Genomic DNA, 24,915 nt, shown 5'->3' with positions numbered 1-24,915 from the left:
TTTTTTATGCTCTATGCTGAATGAGTTTATATAATTTACACACTTGGATAAAGAAAATTTAGGGGAAAGCAAAAGGTAAGGAAAGCTTATAAAGTTTTTACTTGCTTATAGTTTTTTTTCTTTTGCTTATAGTTTTTTAATTCTATCCTTCATCTTCCCCTGGGTACATGTATTCCTGCTATAGTAGGGCTATGTGTTGTATATACCAGGAACATAAAATTAAGATAGTACATTACTCTTGCTGGCATTGATTCCTGGCAGACCTCACAGTAATTTGGGCCTGGGCATCATTGAGAATTAGTCAGGAACTGGCTATGTCTTATGAGAAAAACGATTATGATTCCGTAGATGGTGGGTCTGGAAGCACATTTTCATCCACTGTTCTCTAGACTTGGCATGTGACTCCATTCACCTACACATTCAGAAAACAACATGAGGTAATATGAAACAGTAAATTGCAGGCCTCTGTAGACCTTTGGTGGAAACTGAGGTAACAGGAGTCAATGAAATTAAACATGCACTTGGAGAATAGGATAATTGAAATGAGTATAAAAATGTCATTGTGTATGGAAAAATGCATGAAATCATTTTAAATTATTTTAAAAGTAGACTGTTTTAATCTACTTTGTACTTTACTGTGAATATAGCCACATATATTTTTTTTTTGTTTTTTTTTTTGTTTTGTTTTGTTTTTTTTTTTTTATATTTTTTTTTTTTATATTTTAATGAATAGTTTTGGATGTAGTTCCTTCTTTATATTTTTAAGAAACTAAATTCTTTTTAATTTGATGATAGCAATGGTACTATATTAGTCTTGGCACATTAAGTAAGTTTTCAGAGCTAAGAAGAAGTAAAGATCCATTTTGAGCTTATTTTTGTGTATGGTGTTAGGGAGTGTTCTAATCTCATACTTTTACATGTACCTGTCCAGTTTTCCCAGCACCACTAATTGAAGAGGCTGTCCTTTCTCCATTGTACATTCCTGCCTCCTTTATCAAAGATAAGGTGACCATATGTGCATGGGTTTATCTCTGTGCTTTCTATCCTGTTCTATTGATCTAAATATAAGGCCAGAAACTATCAAACTCTTAGAGGAAAACATAGGCAGAACACTCTATGACATAAATCACAGCAAGATCCTTTTTGACCCACCTCTTAGAGAAATGGAAATAAAAACAAAAATAAACAAATGGGACCTAATGAAACTTAACAGTTTTTGCACAACAAAGGAAATCATAAACAAAACCAAAAGACAACCCTCAGAATGGGAGAAAATATTTGCAAATGAAGCAACTGACAAAGGATTAATCTCCAAAATTCACAAGCAGCTCATGCAGCTCAATAACAAAAAAACAACCCAAACCAAAAAATGGGAAGAAGACCTAAATAGACATTTCTCCAAAGAAGATATACAGACTGCCAACAAACATATGAAAGAATGCTCAACATCATTAATCATTAGAGAAATGCAAATCAAAACTACAATGGGATATCATCTCACACAGGTCAGAATGGCCATCATCAAAAAATCTAGAAACAATAAATGCTGGAGAGGATGTGGAGAAAAGGGAACCCTCTTGCACTGCTGGTGGGAGTGTGAATTGGTACAGCCACTATAGAGAACAGTATGGAGGTTCCTTAAAAAACTACAAATAGAACTAACATATGACCCAGCAATCCCACTACTGGGCATATACCCTGAGAAAACCATAATTCAACAAGAGTCATGTACCAAAATGTTCATTGCAGCTCTATTTACAATAGCCAGGAAATGGAAGCAACCTACGTGTCCATCGACAGATGAATGGATAAAGAAGATGTGGCACATATACACAATGGAATATTACTCAGCCATAAAAAGAAACAAAATTGAGTTATTTGTAGTGTGATGGATGGACCTAGAGTCTGTCATACAGAGTGAAGTAAATCAAAAAGAGAAAGACAATACCGTATGCTAACACATATATATGGAATATAAGAAAAATAATGTCATGAAGAACCTAGGGGTAAGACAGGAATAAAGACACAGACCTACTAGAGAATGGACTTGAGGATATGGGTAGGCGGAAGGGTAAGCTGTGACAAAGTGGGAGAGTGACATAGACATATATACACTACCAAACGTAAGGTAGATAGCTAGTGGGAAGCAGCCGCATAGCACAGGGAGATCAGCTCGGTGCTTTGTGACCACCTAGAGGGATGGGATAGGGAGGGTGGGAAGGAGGGAGACACAAGAGGGAAAGGGTATGGGAACATATGTATACGTATTCACTTTGTTATAAAGCTATATTCACTTTGTTATAAAGCTAAACTAACACAGCATTGTAAAGCAATTATACTCCAATAAAGATGTTAATTTTTTTTTTTTTACAAAAAAATGAAGTAAAGAAAATTGGTAGTTTAAAATCAATTAAAAGGAAAATACTACAGGGATTAGCAATTGTGCTTGTGGCATGGTTTTTAAAACTTAATTGACCTTCTTAATTTACTTGTAGTAGGGTAGGTTGCGTAATATATAGGGGTAATAAGAGATGGAAAAACAATTTAGAATGTTTTTAAGATTATAAACAAAATTAAGTGTAATTGTTGAGATAACATTTCCTAGTTATTTATATCTATGTGTATATACCGAAATTTACTCAATGCCATAACACTAGACTTTGAAATATATTAAAACCAGAAACAGTTTAAACATTACATATTGCTAATTATTTAAATGAATTTTCTCCATTGTGATGGAAGAGTCTGAAGTTTCTTTTATCTTTGTATTAAAAGCAGAATGCCTAAGACTTAGTAAACCTTCAATAAATATTTGTTGAATTTATGATAAATGTATGGATAAATAAATGAATTTGTCAGTGTTATACAGTTGCGTGACCTGAGTAAGGAAACAGATTAATGAATTTAATAATTAATATATTAAAATAAATATCCTTACACTGTGTATTTTGTTTAAGAGTCTGATAACATACGGTGGTAAAACAAGGAGAGAAAAAATATTATGTTTTCTAAAGCAGGTTTTCTTATCCTTGGCACTTTCAACATTTGGAGCAGATAATTATTTTGCTCTGACACAATATTTTATACATTATAGGATGCTTAGCAACATCACTACCTTCTACCCATTAGACGCTAAAAGCATTGATCTCCAAGTTGTGACAAAAATATCTCCAGATATTGACAAATATCTCCTGGGGGATAAAATCTCCCTAGTTGAGAAACACTTAAAAACACGTACAGAAGAAAAAGTCCAGGAGTTGCTGAGGTAAGGGTGAGTTCGCTATTTAAACTTTAATAATAAATTTTAATAAACTTTAAATAAATAAATCTTGACATGGAACATGAAGCATTTCAGTAAATTATGATAATAGAAAAAAGATTAAAATCTGCAACCAAATTAGGAAGATCCGAATGCTATATGTTTCTAAATCTAAGATATCTCATGGTTTTTTTAATATGTTTATAATTATCAAGATTGCTAATGATTTTATAAATAATTATCTCAGAGAATCAGCTCTCTCAGATTCAGATCAGCAAACTGAGGTTCAGAAAAACTGGGGGCCTTTCCCTTGGGCCCACAGATTCTATTTGGTTTCTCTGTTACATTCTCTCTTAGAAACCTTCTGATTCTCATAGGATTCTCATCTTTGTTCATTTTCTTTGTTCTTTGTTACTTTTTAAATTCCAGAGGAGGACATTGCAAGTATTTTGTTCACCACTGTGTTTTCTGTAAATGTTTGATAAATGAATGAATAAATGAATGACAGATGAATAGAATAGAATACAACTGGTTTATTAGAGGAAATATTAATTTTGATATAGCTGTTGACTGAAAACTTAGCTCACCTGGTTTTATTTCCTAACTCAACTACTTATTTATCATATTCGACAAGTCATCACCTTTCTGGATTTAACTCTTTCTAATTTTGCCATGCATTTTCCACTACATCTCTTGACACACTAAATAGTGCTGTATCAACATAATAAATTAACTAGGCATCTATTTATAAATTCGAAAATCAAGATGAATGGCATATGCTTATTTTATTTTATTTATTTTTTAAACATCTTTATTGGAGCATAATTGCTTTACAATGGTGTGTTAGTTTCTGCTTTATAACAAAGTGAATCAGTTATACATATGCATATGTCCCCATATCCCCTCCCTCTTGCATCTCCCTCCCATCCTCCCTATCCCACCCCTCTAGGTGGTCACAAAGCACCGAGCTGATCTCCCTGTGCTATGCGGCTGCTTCCCACTAGCTAGCTATTTTACATTCGGTAGTGTATATATGTCCATGTCACTCTCTCGCTTTGTCCCATTTTACCCTTCCCCCTCCCTGTATCCTCAAGTCCATTCTCTAGTAGGTCTGTGTCTTTATTCCTGTCTTACCCCTAGGTTCTTCATGACCATTTTTTCTTTTTTTAGATTCCATAGATATGTGTTAGCATATGGTATTTGTTTTTCCTTTCTGACTTTCTTCACTCTGTATGACAGACTCTAGGTCCATCCACCTCACTACAAATAACTCAGTTTTGTTTCTTTTTATGGCTGAGTAATACTCCATTGTGTATATGTGCCACATCTTCTTTATCCATTCATCTGGTGATGGACACTTAGGTTGCTTCCATGTCCTGGCTATTGTAAATAGAGCTGCAGAAATAGCCTTCAGAAAGGGTGCTTCTAGCTCCTGTTTTAGTTGAAATAAAGGAATGTCAAACTCTGTTAAAGTTTTGTTTACGTACTTAGTCAGAAAAGCTGTCACAGGAAAATAATTGAAATAGGACAGAGAATAAAACATCCACATTATGATATCTACCTGCCTCTCTGTTTGTTCTAACTTACTAGCTGAGAAAAATTTCTTGTTTGGGTTGCCATCTATGAAAACTGAAGGTTAAATATGTTCTACAAACTGATTTTTAAAGAATAAACCCTCAATTGCTACCAAAACCTCATAAATAATCATTAGTTCTAGTCAATGTAAGGTAAAAATAATGACTCAACATAAATTAATATGAAACTGAATTTCAAAAAATCCTGTGTATTTTATATCTAAAAAAAAGTGTGTGTGTTTATATACGTTTATCTCTGGAGAAAAAGAAATGATATGCTTACTACAGATCAGAACCTACACTATACATGTTAACTTGATTATCATATTGAACACTTAGAAAAACTGACAGAGGTAGGTCCAGTGATGTTTCTCATTTTAGAGATGAGAAAAATGAGGCAGAGAGATTACAAAATTACCTAAATTTACCCAATAAGCAATAATGACTCAGTTATTAATCACATTAATAATCTATAACATAATTCATTTTTAATTAACTAATTAGGGAATCAGTGTTTATTCAGGGGAATTAAACAAGTTAAATTTTAAATGGATAGTAATTTAAAGATCTATTCCAAAACTTTACTGTTTTAAAATAAAACAATCAAATAGGATTTGGTATAGATTGTTATAATGCCTAAAGATGTATAAACTGGTAATGAGTTTTGCTTTCATGATGTTGTATTATGAGTAGTTCAAAGCAAATCAGTACAGGGTAAATTGTAAAATTAAGTTGGCTTAAATACATTTTTTATTGTAGTTGTAAAAACACATGGGATTTGTAATGTAAATCTATAAAGAACTCTATCTATGTAATGCCCGTATTTTCTTGTCAAGTCAATTCATCTCATTTTATTTTCTCAACAAACTTTCACAAAAGCTTTTATACAATTTTTTAATATGTTAGATGCTCATTAAGTATAATGTTTTAATTTCCCCTCATGTGATATTGAAGATATTACTGATCAAAAAGAAAACCAGACAAAGACAAACTGAGATAAAAATAACTAGAAGTATTTGTCAATCTCTGAATCATCAAAAATTAATTATAGAACCATTTATTTTCTTCTCAGACTTACAAGGACATGTATCTGCAAACAATATTATCCTCTATGTTATCAAGAGCTTTGGTAAAGCAGCTTTTATTAAATATATATATATATATATACATATATATATATATATATTTGTTGTTGGCTATATAGTATCAGGATAATAATCAGCCTTCTTTTGTGAGTTTGTGAGGTTATTTTCAACATATGATGGAAATGAGTGTCCAAGACCTATATTCTGTTAAAATGTATCACATAACTCTTGATCAATACTGGAGAAAACCTACTGTTTACAATATATTTCTAATCTTATTTGAAAATATCAGAGGCAAATATGTGTTAGAATTGAATTTTTAACACTAATATTGAGTCTAGTGAAATTGACACTATAAAAATCCAGTTAACTCACTAAAATAAATATTGGATCAGGAAGACAATAATAAATTTTAATGCAAATACATACTGTGGTGTAAAAATATAAATTCTGAAATATGCTCAAGACTTGGTTTTTAATAAAGAAGTTTTGTAAAAGTGTAAAAGACAATCTTATACTGTTTATGGCTTTCAAATCTATTCATAGAAAATGATACAGAATATCTATTCAAGTTCTCAAAATCAAAGTAATAGAAAACATTCACCACAAGAAAACACTCACCTACCTGTTTTTTAGTAATATTTCATTCTGTGTATTTATAGCTTAGAGGATTTTTCACATTTTGCTTTGTCTTCACAGACAAGAAATGTAACTTTTGAGTGATGAGCAGCTGAGTCTGAGTTTGGCTGTGGCTTCAGCCAGAAACATTTTTAAGAGTAGATTGTATTAGAAAATGTTTACTTGTTTGCCTTTAAATATGTTATAAGAATAAATTCAGTGGTTCATACTTCATTGTCATCTTTATTAATAAGATAAATTGACTGAGGTTCTTAAAAGTAAATGAAATGAGAACTTTTTATTTCATTTAAATTTTATGTATAACCTAAGAATTATAATAGTTCAACTTATTTAAAATTGCCTTACATAATTATTTGAGTCTCTAGCCTAAGTAATTATGGAATAGAATCAGAAAAATGACAGAGCTAGAAATGACATTGTAACTGCAGAACCAGTCCAAACTAGTCCTATCCTGTTTCTAACAAGATAACTGAGTTGTTTTTCAAAAACAGCAGAATAAGACCACGGGTCATGCACTGTGGCCAGAGGATAAATTTTTGACCTCAAGTAACACCCGGAACCAAAGTTTCTCTTACCCCACAGAACCAAAGGACTGGGACGTGACCGGAACCTGAAAGCCAGAACACTTACAGAAGCAAAGGGCAAAGGGTTCGCTGTCCAGGACTATCCGGTGCTGAAGCCTTATTTATCCTACCTTACCATAAATAGCCAAGTTTCAAATCCCTCCAATCAAAGCCTGTGCCACCAGTGCGTCAGCATACCAGCCCATCTCTGCTAACTCATAAAAGGTGAACTGAGCTCCAGATCAGGGAGGCAGATTTGAGAGCCTTGCCTCCTGTCTCCTTGCTGCTCGACCTTGGAATAAAGTTTTCTCTTCTCTCAAAAACCGATGCCATACTATTGGCTTCTATGTGCCTGGGACATCGAGCCCTTGCTCAGTAACAACATTAGACATTATACGTTAAAAGTCCTCTTATTTTATAACTAAAATTCTGACAACAGAAAAACAAAGTTATTTATCTGGGTTTATATATGTAGGAAGTAGAGTAAACAGGATTCAAATTTGGGTCTCCTGCCACCTCGTCGAGTTATTTTCTAATCAAATATCATGTGAAAACACACACACACACACACACATATATGGTTTGTATAATTGTGCAGTGTTTAATATGTGTATGCATATCATGTTTTCAGCTGGATCTTCTAAATATATGTATTTAAAATTAATCACAACATGAAATATTTTTAGTAATTCATCATCTTCTTTAGTTATATTTCCAAAACATATATGTCCAAGTTTCAGCAGTAAAGCAACATAATTTGAATCTATAGCATGATTTAGAAATGATATAATTGGAGAACTATACTTTAAATATAATAAATAAAATATCTATATTTTTATAAACTTAACAAAATATTGATACCTAAGATTCAGAGAAATTAAATACTTAATTTCAGATTAAGTGAATTTCAATAAACAAAAAACTTCTTTAACTACAAAACAATAGGATGCAATTAAGGTTTAATTATTCAGCCAAAGATTGTATTATTTTAAACACAGATTTCTAAAAATAGAGAATAGAGAATTATTGTAAGGAAAGAACTTGTTTCTGTGCTTATCATTTCTATTTTTTTTTATTGACACAAGTTAAGAGTTTTCACAGATCATTGATTAAAATAAACAAATGTGAAGTAACTCAAGGATTTTGGAAACACACTTATTCAAACTTCAAATTTTCAAGCTTTTCAAACTGTCCATATTCTAATATATTCTAAACTTTATAAATTGTGAATATCTGTGATTTAGGGTGATATAGAATTTCAAAAAGCATTTCACAGTATGAATAGCTTTGTTATATTAAACATTGTCTTATAAAATTCCTCACTGTTCCTTAGACTCACTTTTTTGGTTTTTTACTGCAGTCCAAATGATATTGTTAAAGCATGTTAACACATGCCACCACCTAAACAGATAATACAGGTGTTATATCTGCATCCTGGTACTAGAATTTTGAAGTTACTTCATATTAACATTTTAAAATAGAAACTGGAGACACAAGCTACTTAGCCTTAAAGAAAATGTAGCCAAACACATGATATGCATACATATATTAAACATTACAGAATTATACAAAATATACTGTCTGTGTGTCTTTGTATGTGTATATATATATATACACATATATATTCATGTATGTGTGTGTACATGCAAGGCAAAATCAAGAATGAAAATGAGAATGATTAAAAATATATACAAAACTTTATGTATATAATTTAGCTCTGATAACAATTGACCTCCCTACAACTCACAGTAGGAAAGTGACCTAGGATCAATAAACTGGTCTGGCCTGGAGTATTTGATTTAAGTCAATCGGGTCTCCTCTGGACTTTTCATGTTATTGATACATACTGATTGGCAGAAGATCCTGGGATCCACTGGAGACAATGAAGAAGAAAACTATACTAAAAAATATTAATTTTCAAGAATATGTTGTGGATGTTCAAAAACAACAGAAAATGGAAAAAATAAAAACAAAATTTTAAATATGTTAATATCAACTAAAACATTTGAGAGCTTATCTTTTTATACTGGAAGAAATGGCCCTTGGACTGAACCAGACGGCATAATGGTGGCAAGGAGTAACCTGCAGGCATGAATTTCAGAGTATGGAATGAACACAAGTGGTGACAGTTGTATCCTTGAGTGTATATATATATATATTTGTTTAGGTGTATAAGATTTTAAGATTGAATTAGCTTCTTGAAACCTGTATTTACTGTTGGCAAAGCAAGGAAGAAATCAACAATTTCATGAGAGAGTGAACATTGCTTTATTTAAAATAGATGCTGGCAATGTTCAGTGTAAGCTTTTAGCTCAATATTATGTTTCAAACCTGTGTGTTCTAAGTTTCCAGAAAATTACATATGTATATATATATATAAAACATGTAATTTTATATATATGTGTGTGTATATATATATATATACACACACACACACATATATACATCAGCTTTTAATCAATCAAGAGTGTCCTAGGCTTTCTCTATGCCTCCAGAAACTGTCAAGGTACTTAATTTAAATGATGAATAGTTTGTAAAGGAAAACCATAGCCTCTTCATAGTTAGATAATGTCAAATTTAAAACACAGCATTAACCTGTATGGCCAATCTATATGAAAAGAAACATAACCCTGTCAAATTTTAATACATTGTAATGTTCATTTCAAAGTGAGAAATACAGGTAACACAGTTAAGAAAGAATGAAACATTTAAGTTAGGTGATGCAGGAAATACATAGAAATAAGGCATGTGGGTCAATTTATGGTACCTATTCTTTAACCATATAGAATTTTTGATCATTAAATAGAAACATAAGAGCTTATAGTTTGCATATCAGGCTGAGCCCAACTGTCTACCTACTCTCAAACCCAAAGTCTCATTAAACAACAGAAGTCCTAATCCTATAGGAGTTACATATAGTCTATATTAAGGTGTATTGTTGCTCTACAGCCTTCCTTTGTTCTCTGTTAGGTCTTTATCACTTCTTGCTTAGTTCACTAGAGAAGCCTCCAACTGCTTCTTGGCTTCAAATCCATTTGTGTCATGCCCCCCAGAGTCACTGATCATATTGAAACTGTGCACTAAAAATCATATTGAACTATGCATCTTCTGTGCTTTAAATCTTTCTTTAGTTTCCCATTTTTTAGAATATATAGTTTAAATACCAGGTTATAAAGAGCCACACACAGAACTCTTCATATTATCCATATCATAGGGTTCCCTCATTTTTGGCCAGTTGCTCCCCTGTATTTCATGCTTCAAATACCTCAAATGACTGACTGTTTTCTGACGATGTCCAGATAACATATTGTTCCCTTCTCCATGCCTTTATTAAAGCTGCTTCCCACCCTCACTGTGCTTATTCTCCTCACCCCCTTCATTAGGTTTCTCACTAGACTCTGTATATTCAGTTCAAGTGTTACCAACTTCAGGTAGTTCTTCATGGTGTGTGTTTCCCCAATCAGGGTAACCTACCCCTTCTGACTATTTCCATAAAGTCCTGTACATTTATAATTTCTTACTGCAATGGAATTTGCCTTAGTGTTATCTTTTTGTGTTCTGCTTTACAACTATGTTGATAGCTCCTTGAGGCCAGCAACTATGCCTTAATTATCCTAATTCATTTTTTAAAAATATGTGGGTAAATTTTATTGTTTTAAAATTTTTATTGAAGTATGGTTGATTTAAAATGCTGTGCCATTTTCTGATGTACAGCAGAGTGATTCAGTATATATATATATATATATATATATATATATATATATATTTCATATTCTTTTCCATTATGGTTAATTACAGGATATTGAATATAGTTCCCTGTGCTATACAGTAGGACTTTGTTGTTTATCTAATTTATATATAATAGTTTTTATCTGCTAATGTCAAACTCCTAATTTATCCATCCCCCACCCCCTTTCCCCTTTGGTAGCCATAAGTTTATTTTCCATGTCTGTGAGTCTATTTCTGTTTTGTAAATAAGTTCATTTGTATCATATTTTAGATTCCTCATATAAGTGATATCATGTGGTATTTGTGTTTTTTCTGTCTGACTTCTAATTATCCTATTCTTAATTACTACATCCTGGTATCTAAAGGTATCACTACAGCAAGCATCCTTAATATCCTAATCTAACCTCTGACATGTGAAAAGAGATGTTCTTAAACATTCAGCATCACTGTTCATTTAAATGGACACATTTTTGTCACAGGTAAGTATATTCCCAAAATGTAATTTGTTAAATATTAGAAATATTAACTGGCATATTTAATGCAGAGGAAGTTAAATATGAAAGGCTTTTCTCCTTTCAGTGTGGGGCTTCATTGCTAAGAAAGCTGTTTCTTTGAGCAGTTGCCGCCAAGTGTTAGCCTGCAGGAAGTCATTTAAAACAAACACATGCCCCAGGTAGTTTCCATAGAAGCAGAAATTAACCCCTAGCAACCTCATATCTGATTCACATCTGGTACAAACTCCACCAGAGATAACAATTGAGGCAAATTATTCTAAAAGACAAGTGGAAGTAAAAGCAGTTATCTTACAAGTCATTTCCAATATTATTATAAACATTCCTTTGTGACAAGTATTTTATATTAATATGTAAAGTAAGTGGCCACATCCAATTAACTTTTAATTATTTTTCCAAATTATATTTCTTTCAAGTGACTATACCATAATAAACTTTGTTAATTTAGATTTATAGATACTTTCTTAAAAACTTTATCTATGTTCCCAACTTACCTTTCCCTCTCCCCAGTTCTGTTCGCTTGTTTTGTTTTTTAATACTTTTATTTGTTCATAGTCTTAGATTTCAATGACTTGGAAAAAGAATGTTCACCTGGATTGGTGAAAAATACTTCTTCATTGTTTCTGGTAGAGCCAGAGAGGTTGAAGTCTTCAGAGGCAAAGGGTTTGAGAATGTTTCCATTGGCGTCATTTTATTCAAATGTCTTCAGCTTGTAAATAGTGAAGGCACCCACATCTTTTCCCACCTGAATATTTTTCCCCATTTTCCTCTGGAGTTTTACAGTGATCCAAGAGTTTTGGAATTCTATCAGATGAAGAATTAAACTTTTGTAAAGCACCAGCCAAACCTTGCTTTCTCATGTATTTTTTAGAATGACTCTGTGAAGGAGTACAATTGAAGAATCAAGAACTTAAAAAGAAGTAGTGTCCTATTACATCTGGATTGTATTTGAGAGAATATCCGATAAACTCACAATGCAGAAAATTTCATTAGGATGAGTTCATTCTTCAAAAAAAAAAAGTTAATGTCATAAATTACAAAGAAAGGGGTAAGAATTGTTCCAGATTAAAGGAAAGTTGAAAACATGACAACTACATGTATCATGTTATTATAGACTGAATACTGTATTAAGAAATAAAAGCAAAACTCTAAGTGGCTTTATGAGATCAACTGAAAATATTCGAATACAAATAGTAAATTATATAAAAGCACTGTGTAAAGATTAAACTTATTTAGGGTGTTTACACTACCGTGAATATGGACAATATTACTCTAATTCTTAAAAGTATATATAACCCTGATATATTTAACCCTAAAAGATCATTATGTAAGTAAACAATTCTCAAGTGGTTCAGGAAAAATAAATAAATTTTGTATATATATGTGGTGTGTATCAATAATATACACACACGCATTCACAGAGACACATATACAGTATATATTTATGTATGTATGCATACTATATATATATATATATATATATAATACAATAATTTTCTTAACCATTTGAGAATATGTGTGTTTATATTCACAAAGAAAGAACACAAATGTTAACAAGAGTTGAATCTAGGTAAAAAGAATATGTGTGATATGGGATTATTTTTACAATGAGTCCATAAGTTTGAAGTCTTTCCAAATGAAATTTGAAAAGAAAACCGAGTTGGGCAAATATTGATTTATTGATTTTGTCAATTGAACTATGGTTATGTAAGATGTTAACTCTGAGAATAGAACCCAATTCTTTTAATTTCAGAGTCACTCTTTTTTTCATTACAGTACACAATATCTTTCAGCAGAAACACAATTTGTTTGCCCTTAGATTTTTGTGGTGTATTTTTACTTTATATCATTCTCTCTCATGTTTTCTTGTTTTCAGTACTGAGCATTTACTTAGGCTCATGACTACAAATAACATCCAGGCGAGACTACTGAACAGCATATACATCCAAGTTTCTCATGAGAGTGAAATGAAGAAGTTTGATAAATGCATTGACTACAGATTACTAAGTATTTAAATTACTCAGTTACTGTTACCCACAAGTGTTATAATATAATTGCTCATCAACTCTTTAATATAATACTATTCATTTTTTCTTTTGGCCACGCCCTGCGGCATGTGGGATCTTAGTTGCCCAACCAGGGATAGAACCCACACGCCCTGCATTGGGAGCACAGAGTTTTAACTACTGAACTGCCAGGGAAATCCCAATATAACATTATTCTTTCATCCATTTGTTTAATTGATACTTCCTGCTACTTGCTAGGTACTGTGCTATACATTGGCTAGAGGGTTAAATAAAATAGAGTCTACACACTCTCTGACCTCATGGAGTTTACAGTTTAATTGGAGAGACAGATAGTGAATAAATAAACACATAAACATAAAATTAGAAACGATGATAAATACTAAGCTGGAAAGAGCCAGAAGCTCTGAGAGAAAACAAAGGGGGGCGGACTATTAATTTAGCTGTGAGGAGGTATGAGTGCTTCTCTGAGGAATAAAATGTAGAGTCCAAAACTTCAAACTGAACTTCATGGACAAAGGCTGTACATTGGGAAAGGACTTCAGGCTTCTGAGGAACTGAATAAATGTCAGTATGGTAGAAGTTGGGTGAATGAAGCAGATGTGGCAATGCATGAAGGTAGCAGGATAGGAGCCCTATAGGCCAAGGTAAAAACAACTGTATTGCACTGAAGTATCTAGAACTAAAATATTTAAGCAGAAGACATATAATTCATAATGTCCTACTAGTAGAGGGAGGTTACATTTGGGAGAATGGAAATGGGGAAAAAGACAGGACGTTATTTTAATAGAAAGACTTTGCCAATGAAGATGAGTAGAAATGGAATGTTTAAATTATTTTAAAGATAGAGTGAATGTGCCAAGGTGATGAATTAATGTGGAAGTTCAGAAATAAGTCAATGTCAAGAATGAGTCCCAATAATCTATCTTGATAATAAAGTGTGTACTTTAATATAGATATTGTCTTGACACTAGGGAAAAAGTTGAGCAGATATCACATGAAAAATATTTGACTCAGCAATATTCTATGAAAGTTCTTACCTAAATGAATCCATGAAAACTGGCAGGATTCTCAAACATATATTCTATATAAATGTATGAATAATGTATTTATGCATATGAACTGAAAATAGAAATAGAATACAAATAATTGTCCATTGTTGCTGTAGTTTCATTTTGAGTTATATTCAGAAAGGTTCTGTGAATATTTTGAATGATCTGTTAATGGAATTTCTAAGCATTTTCTTGTCCTTATTAAGATTTGGAATTGTACTTTCACTCTTTAAATAACTTTCATCTGACTTCCGTTTTCATACCAATAACTTCATTCTAGCAATAAAATTTTATTGCCAATCCATCTTAGCTTTATTTTTACCTTTGAAAAATACTATCATGTGATAAGAAAGAGCTTTATCTGTGTAGGTCAGTATATGTCTCAAATTTATCTCCTAAAGTTAAGCAAAATTTTGAAGAAGTTCTTTTTCTTGTGATTATCTGAATGTGTCAATTCATTATCATATATTAAAATATGAAAATAAAGTATTCAAAAACTTTAGCAGCATGCTGGCAGCATCAAAAACTTTTGTAACCATTGAATTGATGGAACTTGAGCTCTTTGGGTGTAGGGAATGTCTCCACCTCTGTGGTAGGCAAAATGTCCTGCATGTAATGGGGGCAGAAAATGGCTTGACTGATATGATAGGCATGGTCAGTCCTGTCCTCTTACTTGAAAGAACTCAATTTTTCAGGCTTTCTGGAAGCTAGAATTCAGGCATGTGACCTATGATCTGAGTGAGATTTTTATTTTAAAAGTTTATGGCATGAGGGAACAAGTTTTACAGAGAAAGTTTTTGCTAGAGGAGATGATGGCAAAGGCTCCTGGAAGTTGTTAAGAGTCTAATGTGACAGAAAAAGTGGCAGTTATAAAAGGCTACGTGTTTAGTGGTGATCTTGGTTTCAGCACATGGAGTTCATCCCATAACTGTTACAGAACAATGACATTGTTCTCATCAGGCTATTCTTTTAGCATTTTTTGGACTTTTTTTTTCTGAAATCTGAGGCTCAATCTATATCTCTGGTTTTTCCAATGATGGGCTATGTTATCAAATATTCCGTTAATAAATTCCTTTTCTGTATCAACTAGAGAGAATTAATTCTGTTGCTTGTAACTAAACCCTAAATGTTAAAATTGAAAAACTCATTCATTCATTCCTTTATCAAATATTTATTCAGCCCCTACCATGTGCCAAATGAATTGGGAACAGGGTAATCAAAGACTTGTAATATACATTTTCACTTTTTTTAACTTAAGTATATTAATCACTAGTAAAAGAGACCTCCAGCAAACAGAAATTTATAATTTTCATGTGATAAATACTCCAAAGAAATCCTGATAAATAGCTATTCAAAAATAGAAAAGGACACCTAATCTAGGCTTTGAGATCAAGGTAGGTATTCCCAAAAGTCAATAACTGAGTTAATCCTAAAGCAGAATTTGTCAAAGTGTGATTCATAGATCACATGTATCAGAAACATCTGCTGATGTATAGAAACTTTGACTCCTCTCTAGATCTACTGATTCAAAATTTCTGAGATTTTACACAAGAATCTGCATTTTTATAACACACACACACACACACACACACACACACACACACACTCCCCTGACCTACCAAATAAACATGAGTTGGTTGAGGGAAGAGAATGTATCTAGCAATTTTAGTATCAGTTTAAAGAGTGTTTGAATGACTGATTTCCAATAATCAAAGCATTTACAGAAATAAATAGTATTTAGTGTCTACACATTAATATATTTTTAATATAGAGGGGAAATGTCTATGGTATTGAGTCAAAGCGATGTTGATTGAATCCCAGCTCTCCCATTTATTCCATTGGCTAAAATGTAAAGCTTTGTCACCAATCTAACATAAAGGAGAAAATGATCACAAACCCAAGAGAAGATAATGAATATATATAAATGCACTAACTCTCAAAGAATGTTGGTTTCCTTCCCTTTGAGCATATATCTTTTTTTTTTTTTTTTGCACTATGCGGGCCTCTCACTGTTGTGGCCTCTCCCGTTGCGGAGCACAGGCTCCGGACGCGCAGGCCCAGCGGCCATGGCTCACGGGCCCAGCTGCTCCGCGGCATGTGGGATCTTCCCGGACCGGGGCACGAACCCGTATCCCCTGCATCGGCAGGCGGACTTTCAACCACTGCGCCACCAGGGAAGCCCGAGCATACATCATTTTATGTAGAAGAGTTGTCAATGTATGTTGTATGTTTAGCAGTTATTAGGGCTGAGTTATTAATTATCAAAAGACAAAGGAGAACCAAGGGAAACAGCTTTAAGTAGAAGCTTACTAAATGGCTTCTATTGATGGACAAAATACTCCATGGCATGTTTAAATATTTCTAAGTTCACATTACTGTTTACTCCAAAAAACACATTCTATTTAGTTGTATTATTACATTGTGAGTATACATATGGAGTATATTCACCTATTCTGAGAATGTCATCTGATCCAGCTTCCTAAAAGTAGCAAAGAAGGCATATTTGCCCAAAACTCAAAGAAAAATATGTATTTTTAAAGTATTAGGTTTATTGTATGCAAACATTGTTTAATATTTGATATTATTTATGATGAACTATAATGTTAGCACAATATTGTTATTCAGATCTTACTAAGAATTTAAAACAGTAGGGACATCCCTGGCAGTCCAGTGGTTAAGACTCCGAGCTTCCACTGAAGGGGGCACGGGTTCGATCACTGGTCAGGGAACTAAGATCCTGCATGCCACTCAAGGTGTGACCAAAAAAAAAAAAAAAGGAATTTACAACAGTATTTTCCCCTCTGATTACTAGCATTTTTTCCTGATTTGAATTACTAAGGATAGACCAAATAAGGTATACTTGAAATCACTCCTTTTGTGCTATTTGGGTTTTGTATTTCATTATGCTCTTGATATGTTTTTGTCAATTTGTCTTGCTTTTCCATGAAATCAAATATTATTTTCTAATTATGACAATACAAATACAGTTGAGCTACAGCTGGATTTCCCTGTTACTGGGTTTGCTAAACAAGGTGTTCATGACTGTAGCAGATGTCTCTGATTTAAGATCCCTCCTTCCTTCTAAGCAACTATGACCAAGCCAATCACATGACCATGCTACTTTACTCAGTCAGCAGCCCCAGGACACAGACATCATTCCCTGCACTCTCATTTTCCCATCAAACATGATGATCATATCCTCTCTTATGCTGGAATAGTTTTCCCTTTCTTTTCCCTTACATATCATTGCATAATTATTGTTATACAATTCAGTTGTATTGTAATACCAATGTCTTGACATGCTTCATGGCATCTGTTATTTTCAATGCAGTTCAATTTTACATATGTATGTGTTAGGATCTTCCTTTAGATTAAGATATATCAGTTGATACAAAGATGCTAGATAGATAGATAGATAGACAGATAGATAGATAGATAAGGATGAGAGAGAGAGAGAGAGAGAGAGAGGAAAAGAGAAAGAGAAAGAGACTGATTTTGGATCATGGTTAGTTTTTGTTTGTTTGCTTGTTTGTTTGTTTAACTCATGTTTCCCTGAATAAAATCATCATTTATTTCTGTTATGCAGTGTTTCATGATTCAATTTCAACCTAACTTTTTAAATGTATTGTTTTTACATCTATTAGAAACACCACACTACAACTAAAGTAAAATGATCACTAAGACTTTCTTCTGTCCATGCCTTTGATTACTCTTTTTTTTTTCTTCCTGTCATATTCTTCTTTTATATTTCTATAAGCCCAGACTTAAAGGACATTGTAAATGTTGTTTCCTTTTGATGGATATTTAGGCAAGTGTTATTTTGTTTTTGGCTTTTACAGAGATGCTGCCTTGGACATATGTCTTAATTTTCTATTGATGCTGTAACAATTTGCCACAAACTTAGTGGCTTATAAAACACAAATGTATTATTTTACTGTTCTATAGGTTAAAAGCACGACATGTGTCTTGCTAAGCTAAAAATGCAGATGTGTTCCTGTATGGAGATACTAGAGTAGAATCGTGTTTTCCGCCCTTACCAGGCACTAGAGGCTGCCCTTGGCTCCTAGCCCATTTCCTCCATCTTCAAAGCTAGAAAAGTAGAGCCAAGATGTCACATCCCATCACTTTGACTTTGCTGCCATCATTATATCTTTCTCTGACTCTACTCTTTATCCTCCCTCTTCCACATTAAAGACCTCTTGATTACATCAAGCCCACCTGAATAATTGAGGATACTCCCTCTATTTTTTTTAATTAATTATTTTTTAAATTAAAATTTTAATTTAATTATTTTTTAATTTAAAAATTATTTTTTAAAATTTTTTTAAATTAATTTATTTTTGCTGTGTTGGGTCTTTGTTTCTGTGTGAGGGCTTTCTCTAGTTGTGGCGAGCGGGGGCCACTCTTCATCGCGGTGTGTGGGCCTTTCACTATCGCGGCCTCTCTTGTTGTGGAGCACAGGCTCCAGACGTGCAGGCTCAGTAGTTGTGGCTCACGGGCCTAGTTGCTCCGTGGCATATGGGATCCTCCCAGACAAGGGCTCGAACCCGTGTCCCCTGCATTAGCAGGAAGATTCTCAACAACTGTGCCACCAGGGAAGCCCCTCCCTCTACTTTAAGGCCAGCTAAGTAACAATCTTAATTCCTCCATTGCCATGTAATTTAACACATTCACAAGCAGTGGTAATTAGGACATGGACATCTTTAGCAGGTGGTTATTATTCTATCTACTACAACATTTTTGCTTATATCTGTAAAAAATTAATAAAGAGAAACTTAAGTTAAATACAATTAGGAGACCAGAAGGGGGACTCTCACACCCTGTGACAACAGCAAAGACCAACAAAAAAAAGAGAGACTCCTCTTCTCTGCTGGCAGAAACTTAGTCAATGGAAAGCCATGGACTTTTCACTAAATCATTAAGCATTTAACCAACATGTTTCCAAGGAAGTGAATAAATTACTGCAGTTTCCTGATAAGTCAGATTTATCCTGTGGAAACAGCAAAAGTACAAATGGGCATCTTGGTGGTTTTTGTGAACTGAAGATTTCTGAAAGGACAACAAAAGGAGGGCAATATCTTTAACACATTTAGCTACTTTTGAAGGACTCTGTTGAGATTTCAACATAATACTGCTTTCATTATTGTGAGATGGAATCAGCTGTCATTTCATATATTAACAATATTCCAGTCAACTGAAAACCTCTCAGGGTGCAGTGGCTTGTGCTTGGTTGTACAATCAGTATGCTTTGTTCCTAATTTAGTATAAATGCACATGGGAAGCAGAATAGTAATCTCTACCACCTACAAAAGTTTATGCCTTAATCCTTGGAACCTGTGAATTTGTTGTCACCAGGCAAAAGACACTTTGCTGATGTAATATAAGTTATGGATTTTAAGATGGGGAGATTATCCTGGATTATCTGGATGGATCCCCTCTAGTCACGGGAGCCCTTAAAAGCAGAAAACTTTCTTCAGGTGGAAGCGGAGGTGAGATGCAGCAGAAGCTGAAGAGCCAGAGAGATCCAAGAATAAGGATTTGCCTTGGCTTTCCTGTCTCTGAGATGCAGGAACTGTGCCCAAGGACCAGAGACAGACCTCTAAGATCTCAAGGTGGAGTTCAGCTGATACACAGCAAAAAGTACTTCAGTTCTACACCCACAAGAGACTGGATGTGGCTAAGGATCTGAATGACATTAGGATCAGATTTTCCCCTGAGCCTCCCAGTGAGAGTCCAGTTGATCAACACTTTGCTTCCAGCCTTGTGAACCGAAAGTAGAGAAACCAATTGAGCAGACAGGCCTGTGGGATGTTAAATGAGTATTGGCTTAAGCCCCTAATTTTGTGACAATTTGTTACGACAGCAATAGAAAACTAAAGCAATGCAACTTAAGTAAGAGCAAGATACATGCTGTAAAATATTACTTTTTTAAAAGAAACCTCATTGTTGGTTTCTGATTAGGAAATTATGCATATTCAATCCCTGAATAGAATAACATAGAAAAGTGTAAAGAAGAAAATTAAAATCACGTACAATCCCACCATCCAGAGATATTTTCCTGTATTTCTTTCCATTATTTATACACACATATATTTTCTTTCAGTAAAAGTGTGATCTTGTCATATATACCTGAATATAACCTTTAAATAACTCACATTCTATCATAAACCTTCCCCCATGTTACTAAAAATATTTCAAAAAGATGTGGGTTTCTTTTTTTTTTTTTTTTGGCTGCATCTTATTTTTCCATACTCTAAAATGGTAAGACCTTTATTTTGTCTCATTTTTTAAAATGTAGAGTTTCATGTGAGCATGGTGAAATGCACAGATCTTAAGTAATCACCTTGATCCCATTTGAAGAATGCATATAGCCATGTAACACATGCATCATTACTATATATTAATAGATGTTGTCCTTAATTTAGAATGTTCCTTCTGTGCCCCTTCCTGATCAATTCTCACAATCCCAGAAATAATCTGTTCTCATGTCTATCATCATAAATTAGTTTTCCTGATCTAGAATTTCACGCATTTACACATGCACATTGTTTGTGTGTGTGCATCTGCTCCTTTCACTCAAATTGATGCTTTTCAGATTCATCTATCATTATCCTGTGTTCAGTAATTTGGTCTTATTTGTTGTTGAACACTATTTCATGTATGGGTGTAATAGAAATTGGTTATTCACTCACAAGTTCAAGGGCACTTGGATTGTTGCTACTTTGGATCTAGTATGGATAAAGCTGCTATCAACGTTTTCTGTGCAAGGGTTTTTGTAGACATGTGTTTTCATTTTTCTAGTTATTGACTTCTATGTCATAGGGTTGATGTATAATTACATTTTCAAGAAACTTCCAATCAGTTTTCCAAAGTGGTTTTGTCATTTTACACTCAACAGAAATGTGTGAAATTTCTCGGTGCTCCACATTCTCTGGAAAACTTGATTGGCCATTTTTTTTTCTTCAAATTAACCATTCAAGGAGGTGTGTAGAAGTATATGGAAGTAGTTTTAATCTACATTTCCCTGATGAATAATTACATTGAACATCTTTTCATGACTTTATTGGCCATATATCTTAACTGGCAATATGTCTGTTCAAGTATTTTGCCCATTTTTACTTGTTTAATTTTGTTTAATTTGAAGTATAGTTGATAAGCCATATTTTGTTATATTAGGTGTACAACATAATGATTCAACATTTAAATACATTATAAAATAACAACCAAGATAACTTTAGTAACCATCGGTTACCATACAAATTATTACAGTATAAGTCACTGTCTTCCTTATGCTGTATATTATATGCCTGTGACTTATTCATTTTATAACTGGAAATTTGTACATTTTAAACCCTTTAATATATTTTGCCCAAATACCCACACTCCTTCCTCTCTGGCAAATACCCATTATATATATAGTAATAAGCACCCTTTAATCCAACTCCCAAAACAAAAGTTTCACTGGCAATAAGCTATGTCAAATCATATGCCCCCTCCCCAAATCCTATTGTTAGTTCCCCATACCCAGCTGTCATCATCATTAATTCAACTCTGAGTTTAATTAATCTTTTCTTTGTAGTTAAACTTTGAGTGATGTTTCCAGGTTTCTGTTATTAAAAGTTATTCTGTTGTAATTACTTGCAGCAAATTAGCAGCATATTTGTTCCAGATATTGATTATGTACTGGGATGTATTCTTACAACTGGAATTCCTATGCTCAATTATGTCAAAGGCAAGACCTTTAAGGATTCTTGATATGTTTTAGCAGAAACATTCCAGAGTGTTTATACCAATTAACTCTCCCACCAGCAGGACTAGAATACTCCATTTAGAATACCATGGTCAAAAATTAGTAAAAATATTTTTCAAAATATTCATAGTTTTATGATTAAAAATTTTTGATTTTGCTTAATCTTATTTATTTGTATAGTGACCTTTCTGATCCTTTGCACTTTAAAATTTTGAATTCAAATACATTTTTTCAATTTATTCTGCTTACATATGATAACTACCTATGCATTATATATACTATATATAAATATTTTCTTATTTAATTTTGTATATCATTTTTTAATATGCCCCATATACTCTGAAATTTTATGTGGTCAAAATCTGATCATTTTTCTATGTTTTTTTTTTTTTTTTTTTTTTTGTGGTACGCAGGCCTCTCACTGTTGTGGCCTCTCCCATTGTGGAGCACAGGCTCCCGACACACAGGCTCAGCAGCCATGGCTCACAGGCCCAGCCGCTCCGCGACATGTGGGATCATCCCGGACCGGGACATGAACCCGTGTCCCCTGCATCGGCAGGCGGACTCTCAACCACTGCGCCACCAGGGAAGCCCTTTCCAAGTTTTTGTTGACTACTTTTGTTCCTTTCAAAGTTATGTTCAGTTTGATACTATCTAAAAATTTCTTCTAGTTTTTTTTTTATAGTTTTATTTTATTACATTAAATTAGCTGTCACTTAGTAAGCACACATTTTGTGCCAGGCACCACACTGTACTATTTTAAGCATTGAACATCTTAAACTTCACCCTGGACACTTACCTGCCAATAGCGATCAAACTCAAGGAGAGAGGAAGCCTCAGAGAAGTCAGAACCATCTCTACAGCAGAAAGAAACTTTAAATTAGAAGAATGGGCTTCACCACAGAAACAGGGCCACACTATTCAGACCTGACTTGCTCTTGTGCACAGAAGAAAAATTGTGACCCATTCCCTCCTTGAACACCTAGGTTTGTTGTAGGGCTAGACATGGCCTAGAGTAGCTGAGCTTCAGGCTGGAACAAGCCCTTTCCACTTCCCCCACAGCTTATGTAAGTGAAATCTCTGTCTATTTTAAGAGCAAAATTAGAGAAAAATGTTTTCTAAGACCTGGCTGGCCTCCCATCCCCCACCCTAACTGATCATTCCAGGTTGTCAGGAACCTGTTTACCTTAGATATGAAACACTCTGCAAGGTTCAAAGTGGTCAGATGAGGCTCACAGGACACTGGTCCTCAGAGGCAGAGCAGTGGAGCCTTACACAGCCATGGAGGACCTGCTGTCTGCCACCCAATCCATTTTCCAGCTGATCCTGGAGCACCTGAAGGGTGCTCTGCTGGTGATTGCTGGAAGCATGAGACGTATCCCAGGCCTCCCTGCAATTCCCTGGGAGATCCTGGTATGTACTGTGAAGCTAGTTTTAATAGTAAAGGGACTTCACATTTTAAGAAATGTGAAGTTGCTAAGCAAAAAGTGCTCTGACCACAATGAAGTCTGAGGAGAATGTAGTGAGAATATTGAACGAATGACACAAGCTGAAGAAATCCTTAGGCCACTTGGGGTGGAAGCCAGTCCTCCCATGTTACAAACCTTGTGTTTGCTGACAATGAATACAAACCTGAACAGGTCATCACTTCCAGGCACTGTGGACTTTCTGGAAAAGGCACAGAAGAGCCAGCCTGCTCAACTTTCCCAAGTGACTGATGGAAAACCCATCTTAAATGCATCAGAGAAAAATGGAGAACAACTTCAGAAGAAATTAATGAATGATGTGAGTGAAAACATTCATTTTCCAAAAAGTCCGGAAATGGTCAACCAAGAAATTGCAGGATGGAAACAGAGAGTTCAGGAAAAGGAGGAGGAGAAAGAACGGCTTGAGCAGTCAAACACACAAATGGTGCAAATCCTGAACAGTGAAGTCAACCAAGTAACATCAATGGCTGAACACCTGCTGAAGACCATCCTCTTGCTTGACCTCCTTGGAGATCACGTGTATGATGGGAACTCGAAAGTCTAGAAATAGAGGGAAGCAGGAAATGGCCATCAATCCATCCATAAGCCAGAAGCTGATAAGAAGGTGTCAGTGATGATGCTGACTTCAGTGTGTCCCTTCAGAGTCCTGAAGAGAAACATCAAGAAATAGCCCAACAGTTGTGGGAAGAAAATCGAATGAAGAGTTTACAGGACAAATCTCAAGTCTCCAAATGGAAGAAGCATCTCTGCAGTGTGAGAATTCACAGCTGGAAAGAGAGTTCAGCAGCTGAGGCTGAAGTTTCAAATTCTACCTGAAGTGCATGAAGACCATTTAACACAACTTCAAAAAAAGAAAAAAATCTTTGAAAAGGGAATGCACTGCTTAGAAATTGGAGAAGAAATTTTCCATGTGTAGCAACAAGAAATTCACATATCAGAATTGCAACCTATATAAAAGATGACCAAAGACATGGGCAAAGAATTGAAAAGAACCAATTCCTACCATTGAAAGAAGATCTGCGACCATGGAAAAAGAGCTCAAGATTGCTGGATGGCAGCTGTGTCAACTGAGAGAAAGCTCAAGGAGCCAAAGAAAGAAAATGAGCACAAGAGGCAGATGGTGGCCAAGGTCGAGTCCAAGTTCCAGCATTTCTCCAGGGTCCCTTGTTCTCCTGCTACTCCACTTGCAGCCCACAGAGGCTTGGAAGTATCAGGGTACCCCCTGTGTTATCAGGCCCCTC

Source organism: Leucopleurus acutus (assembly GCF_964270905.1).
Source record: "Leucopleurus acutus genome assembly, chromosome: 5".
NCBI classification, from domain to species: Eukaryota; Metazoa; Chordata; class Mammalia; order Artiodactyla; family Delphinidae; genus Leucopleurus; species Leucopleurus acutus.
This window is presented reverse-complemented; position numbering follows the sequence as displayed.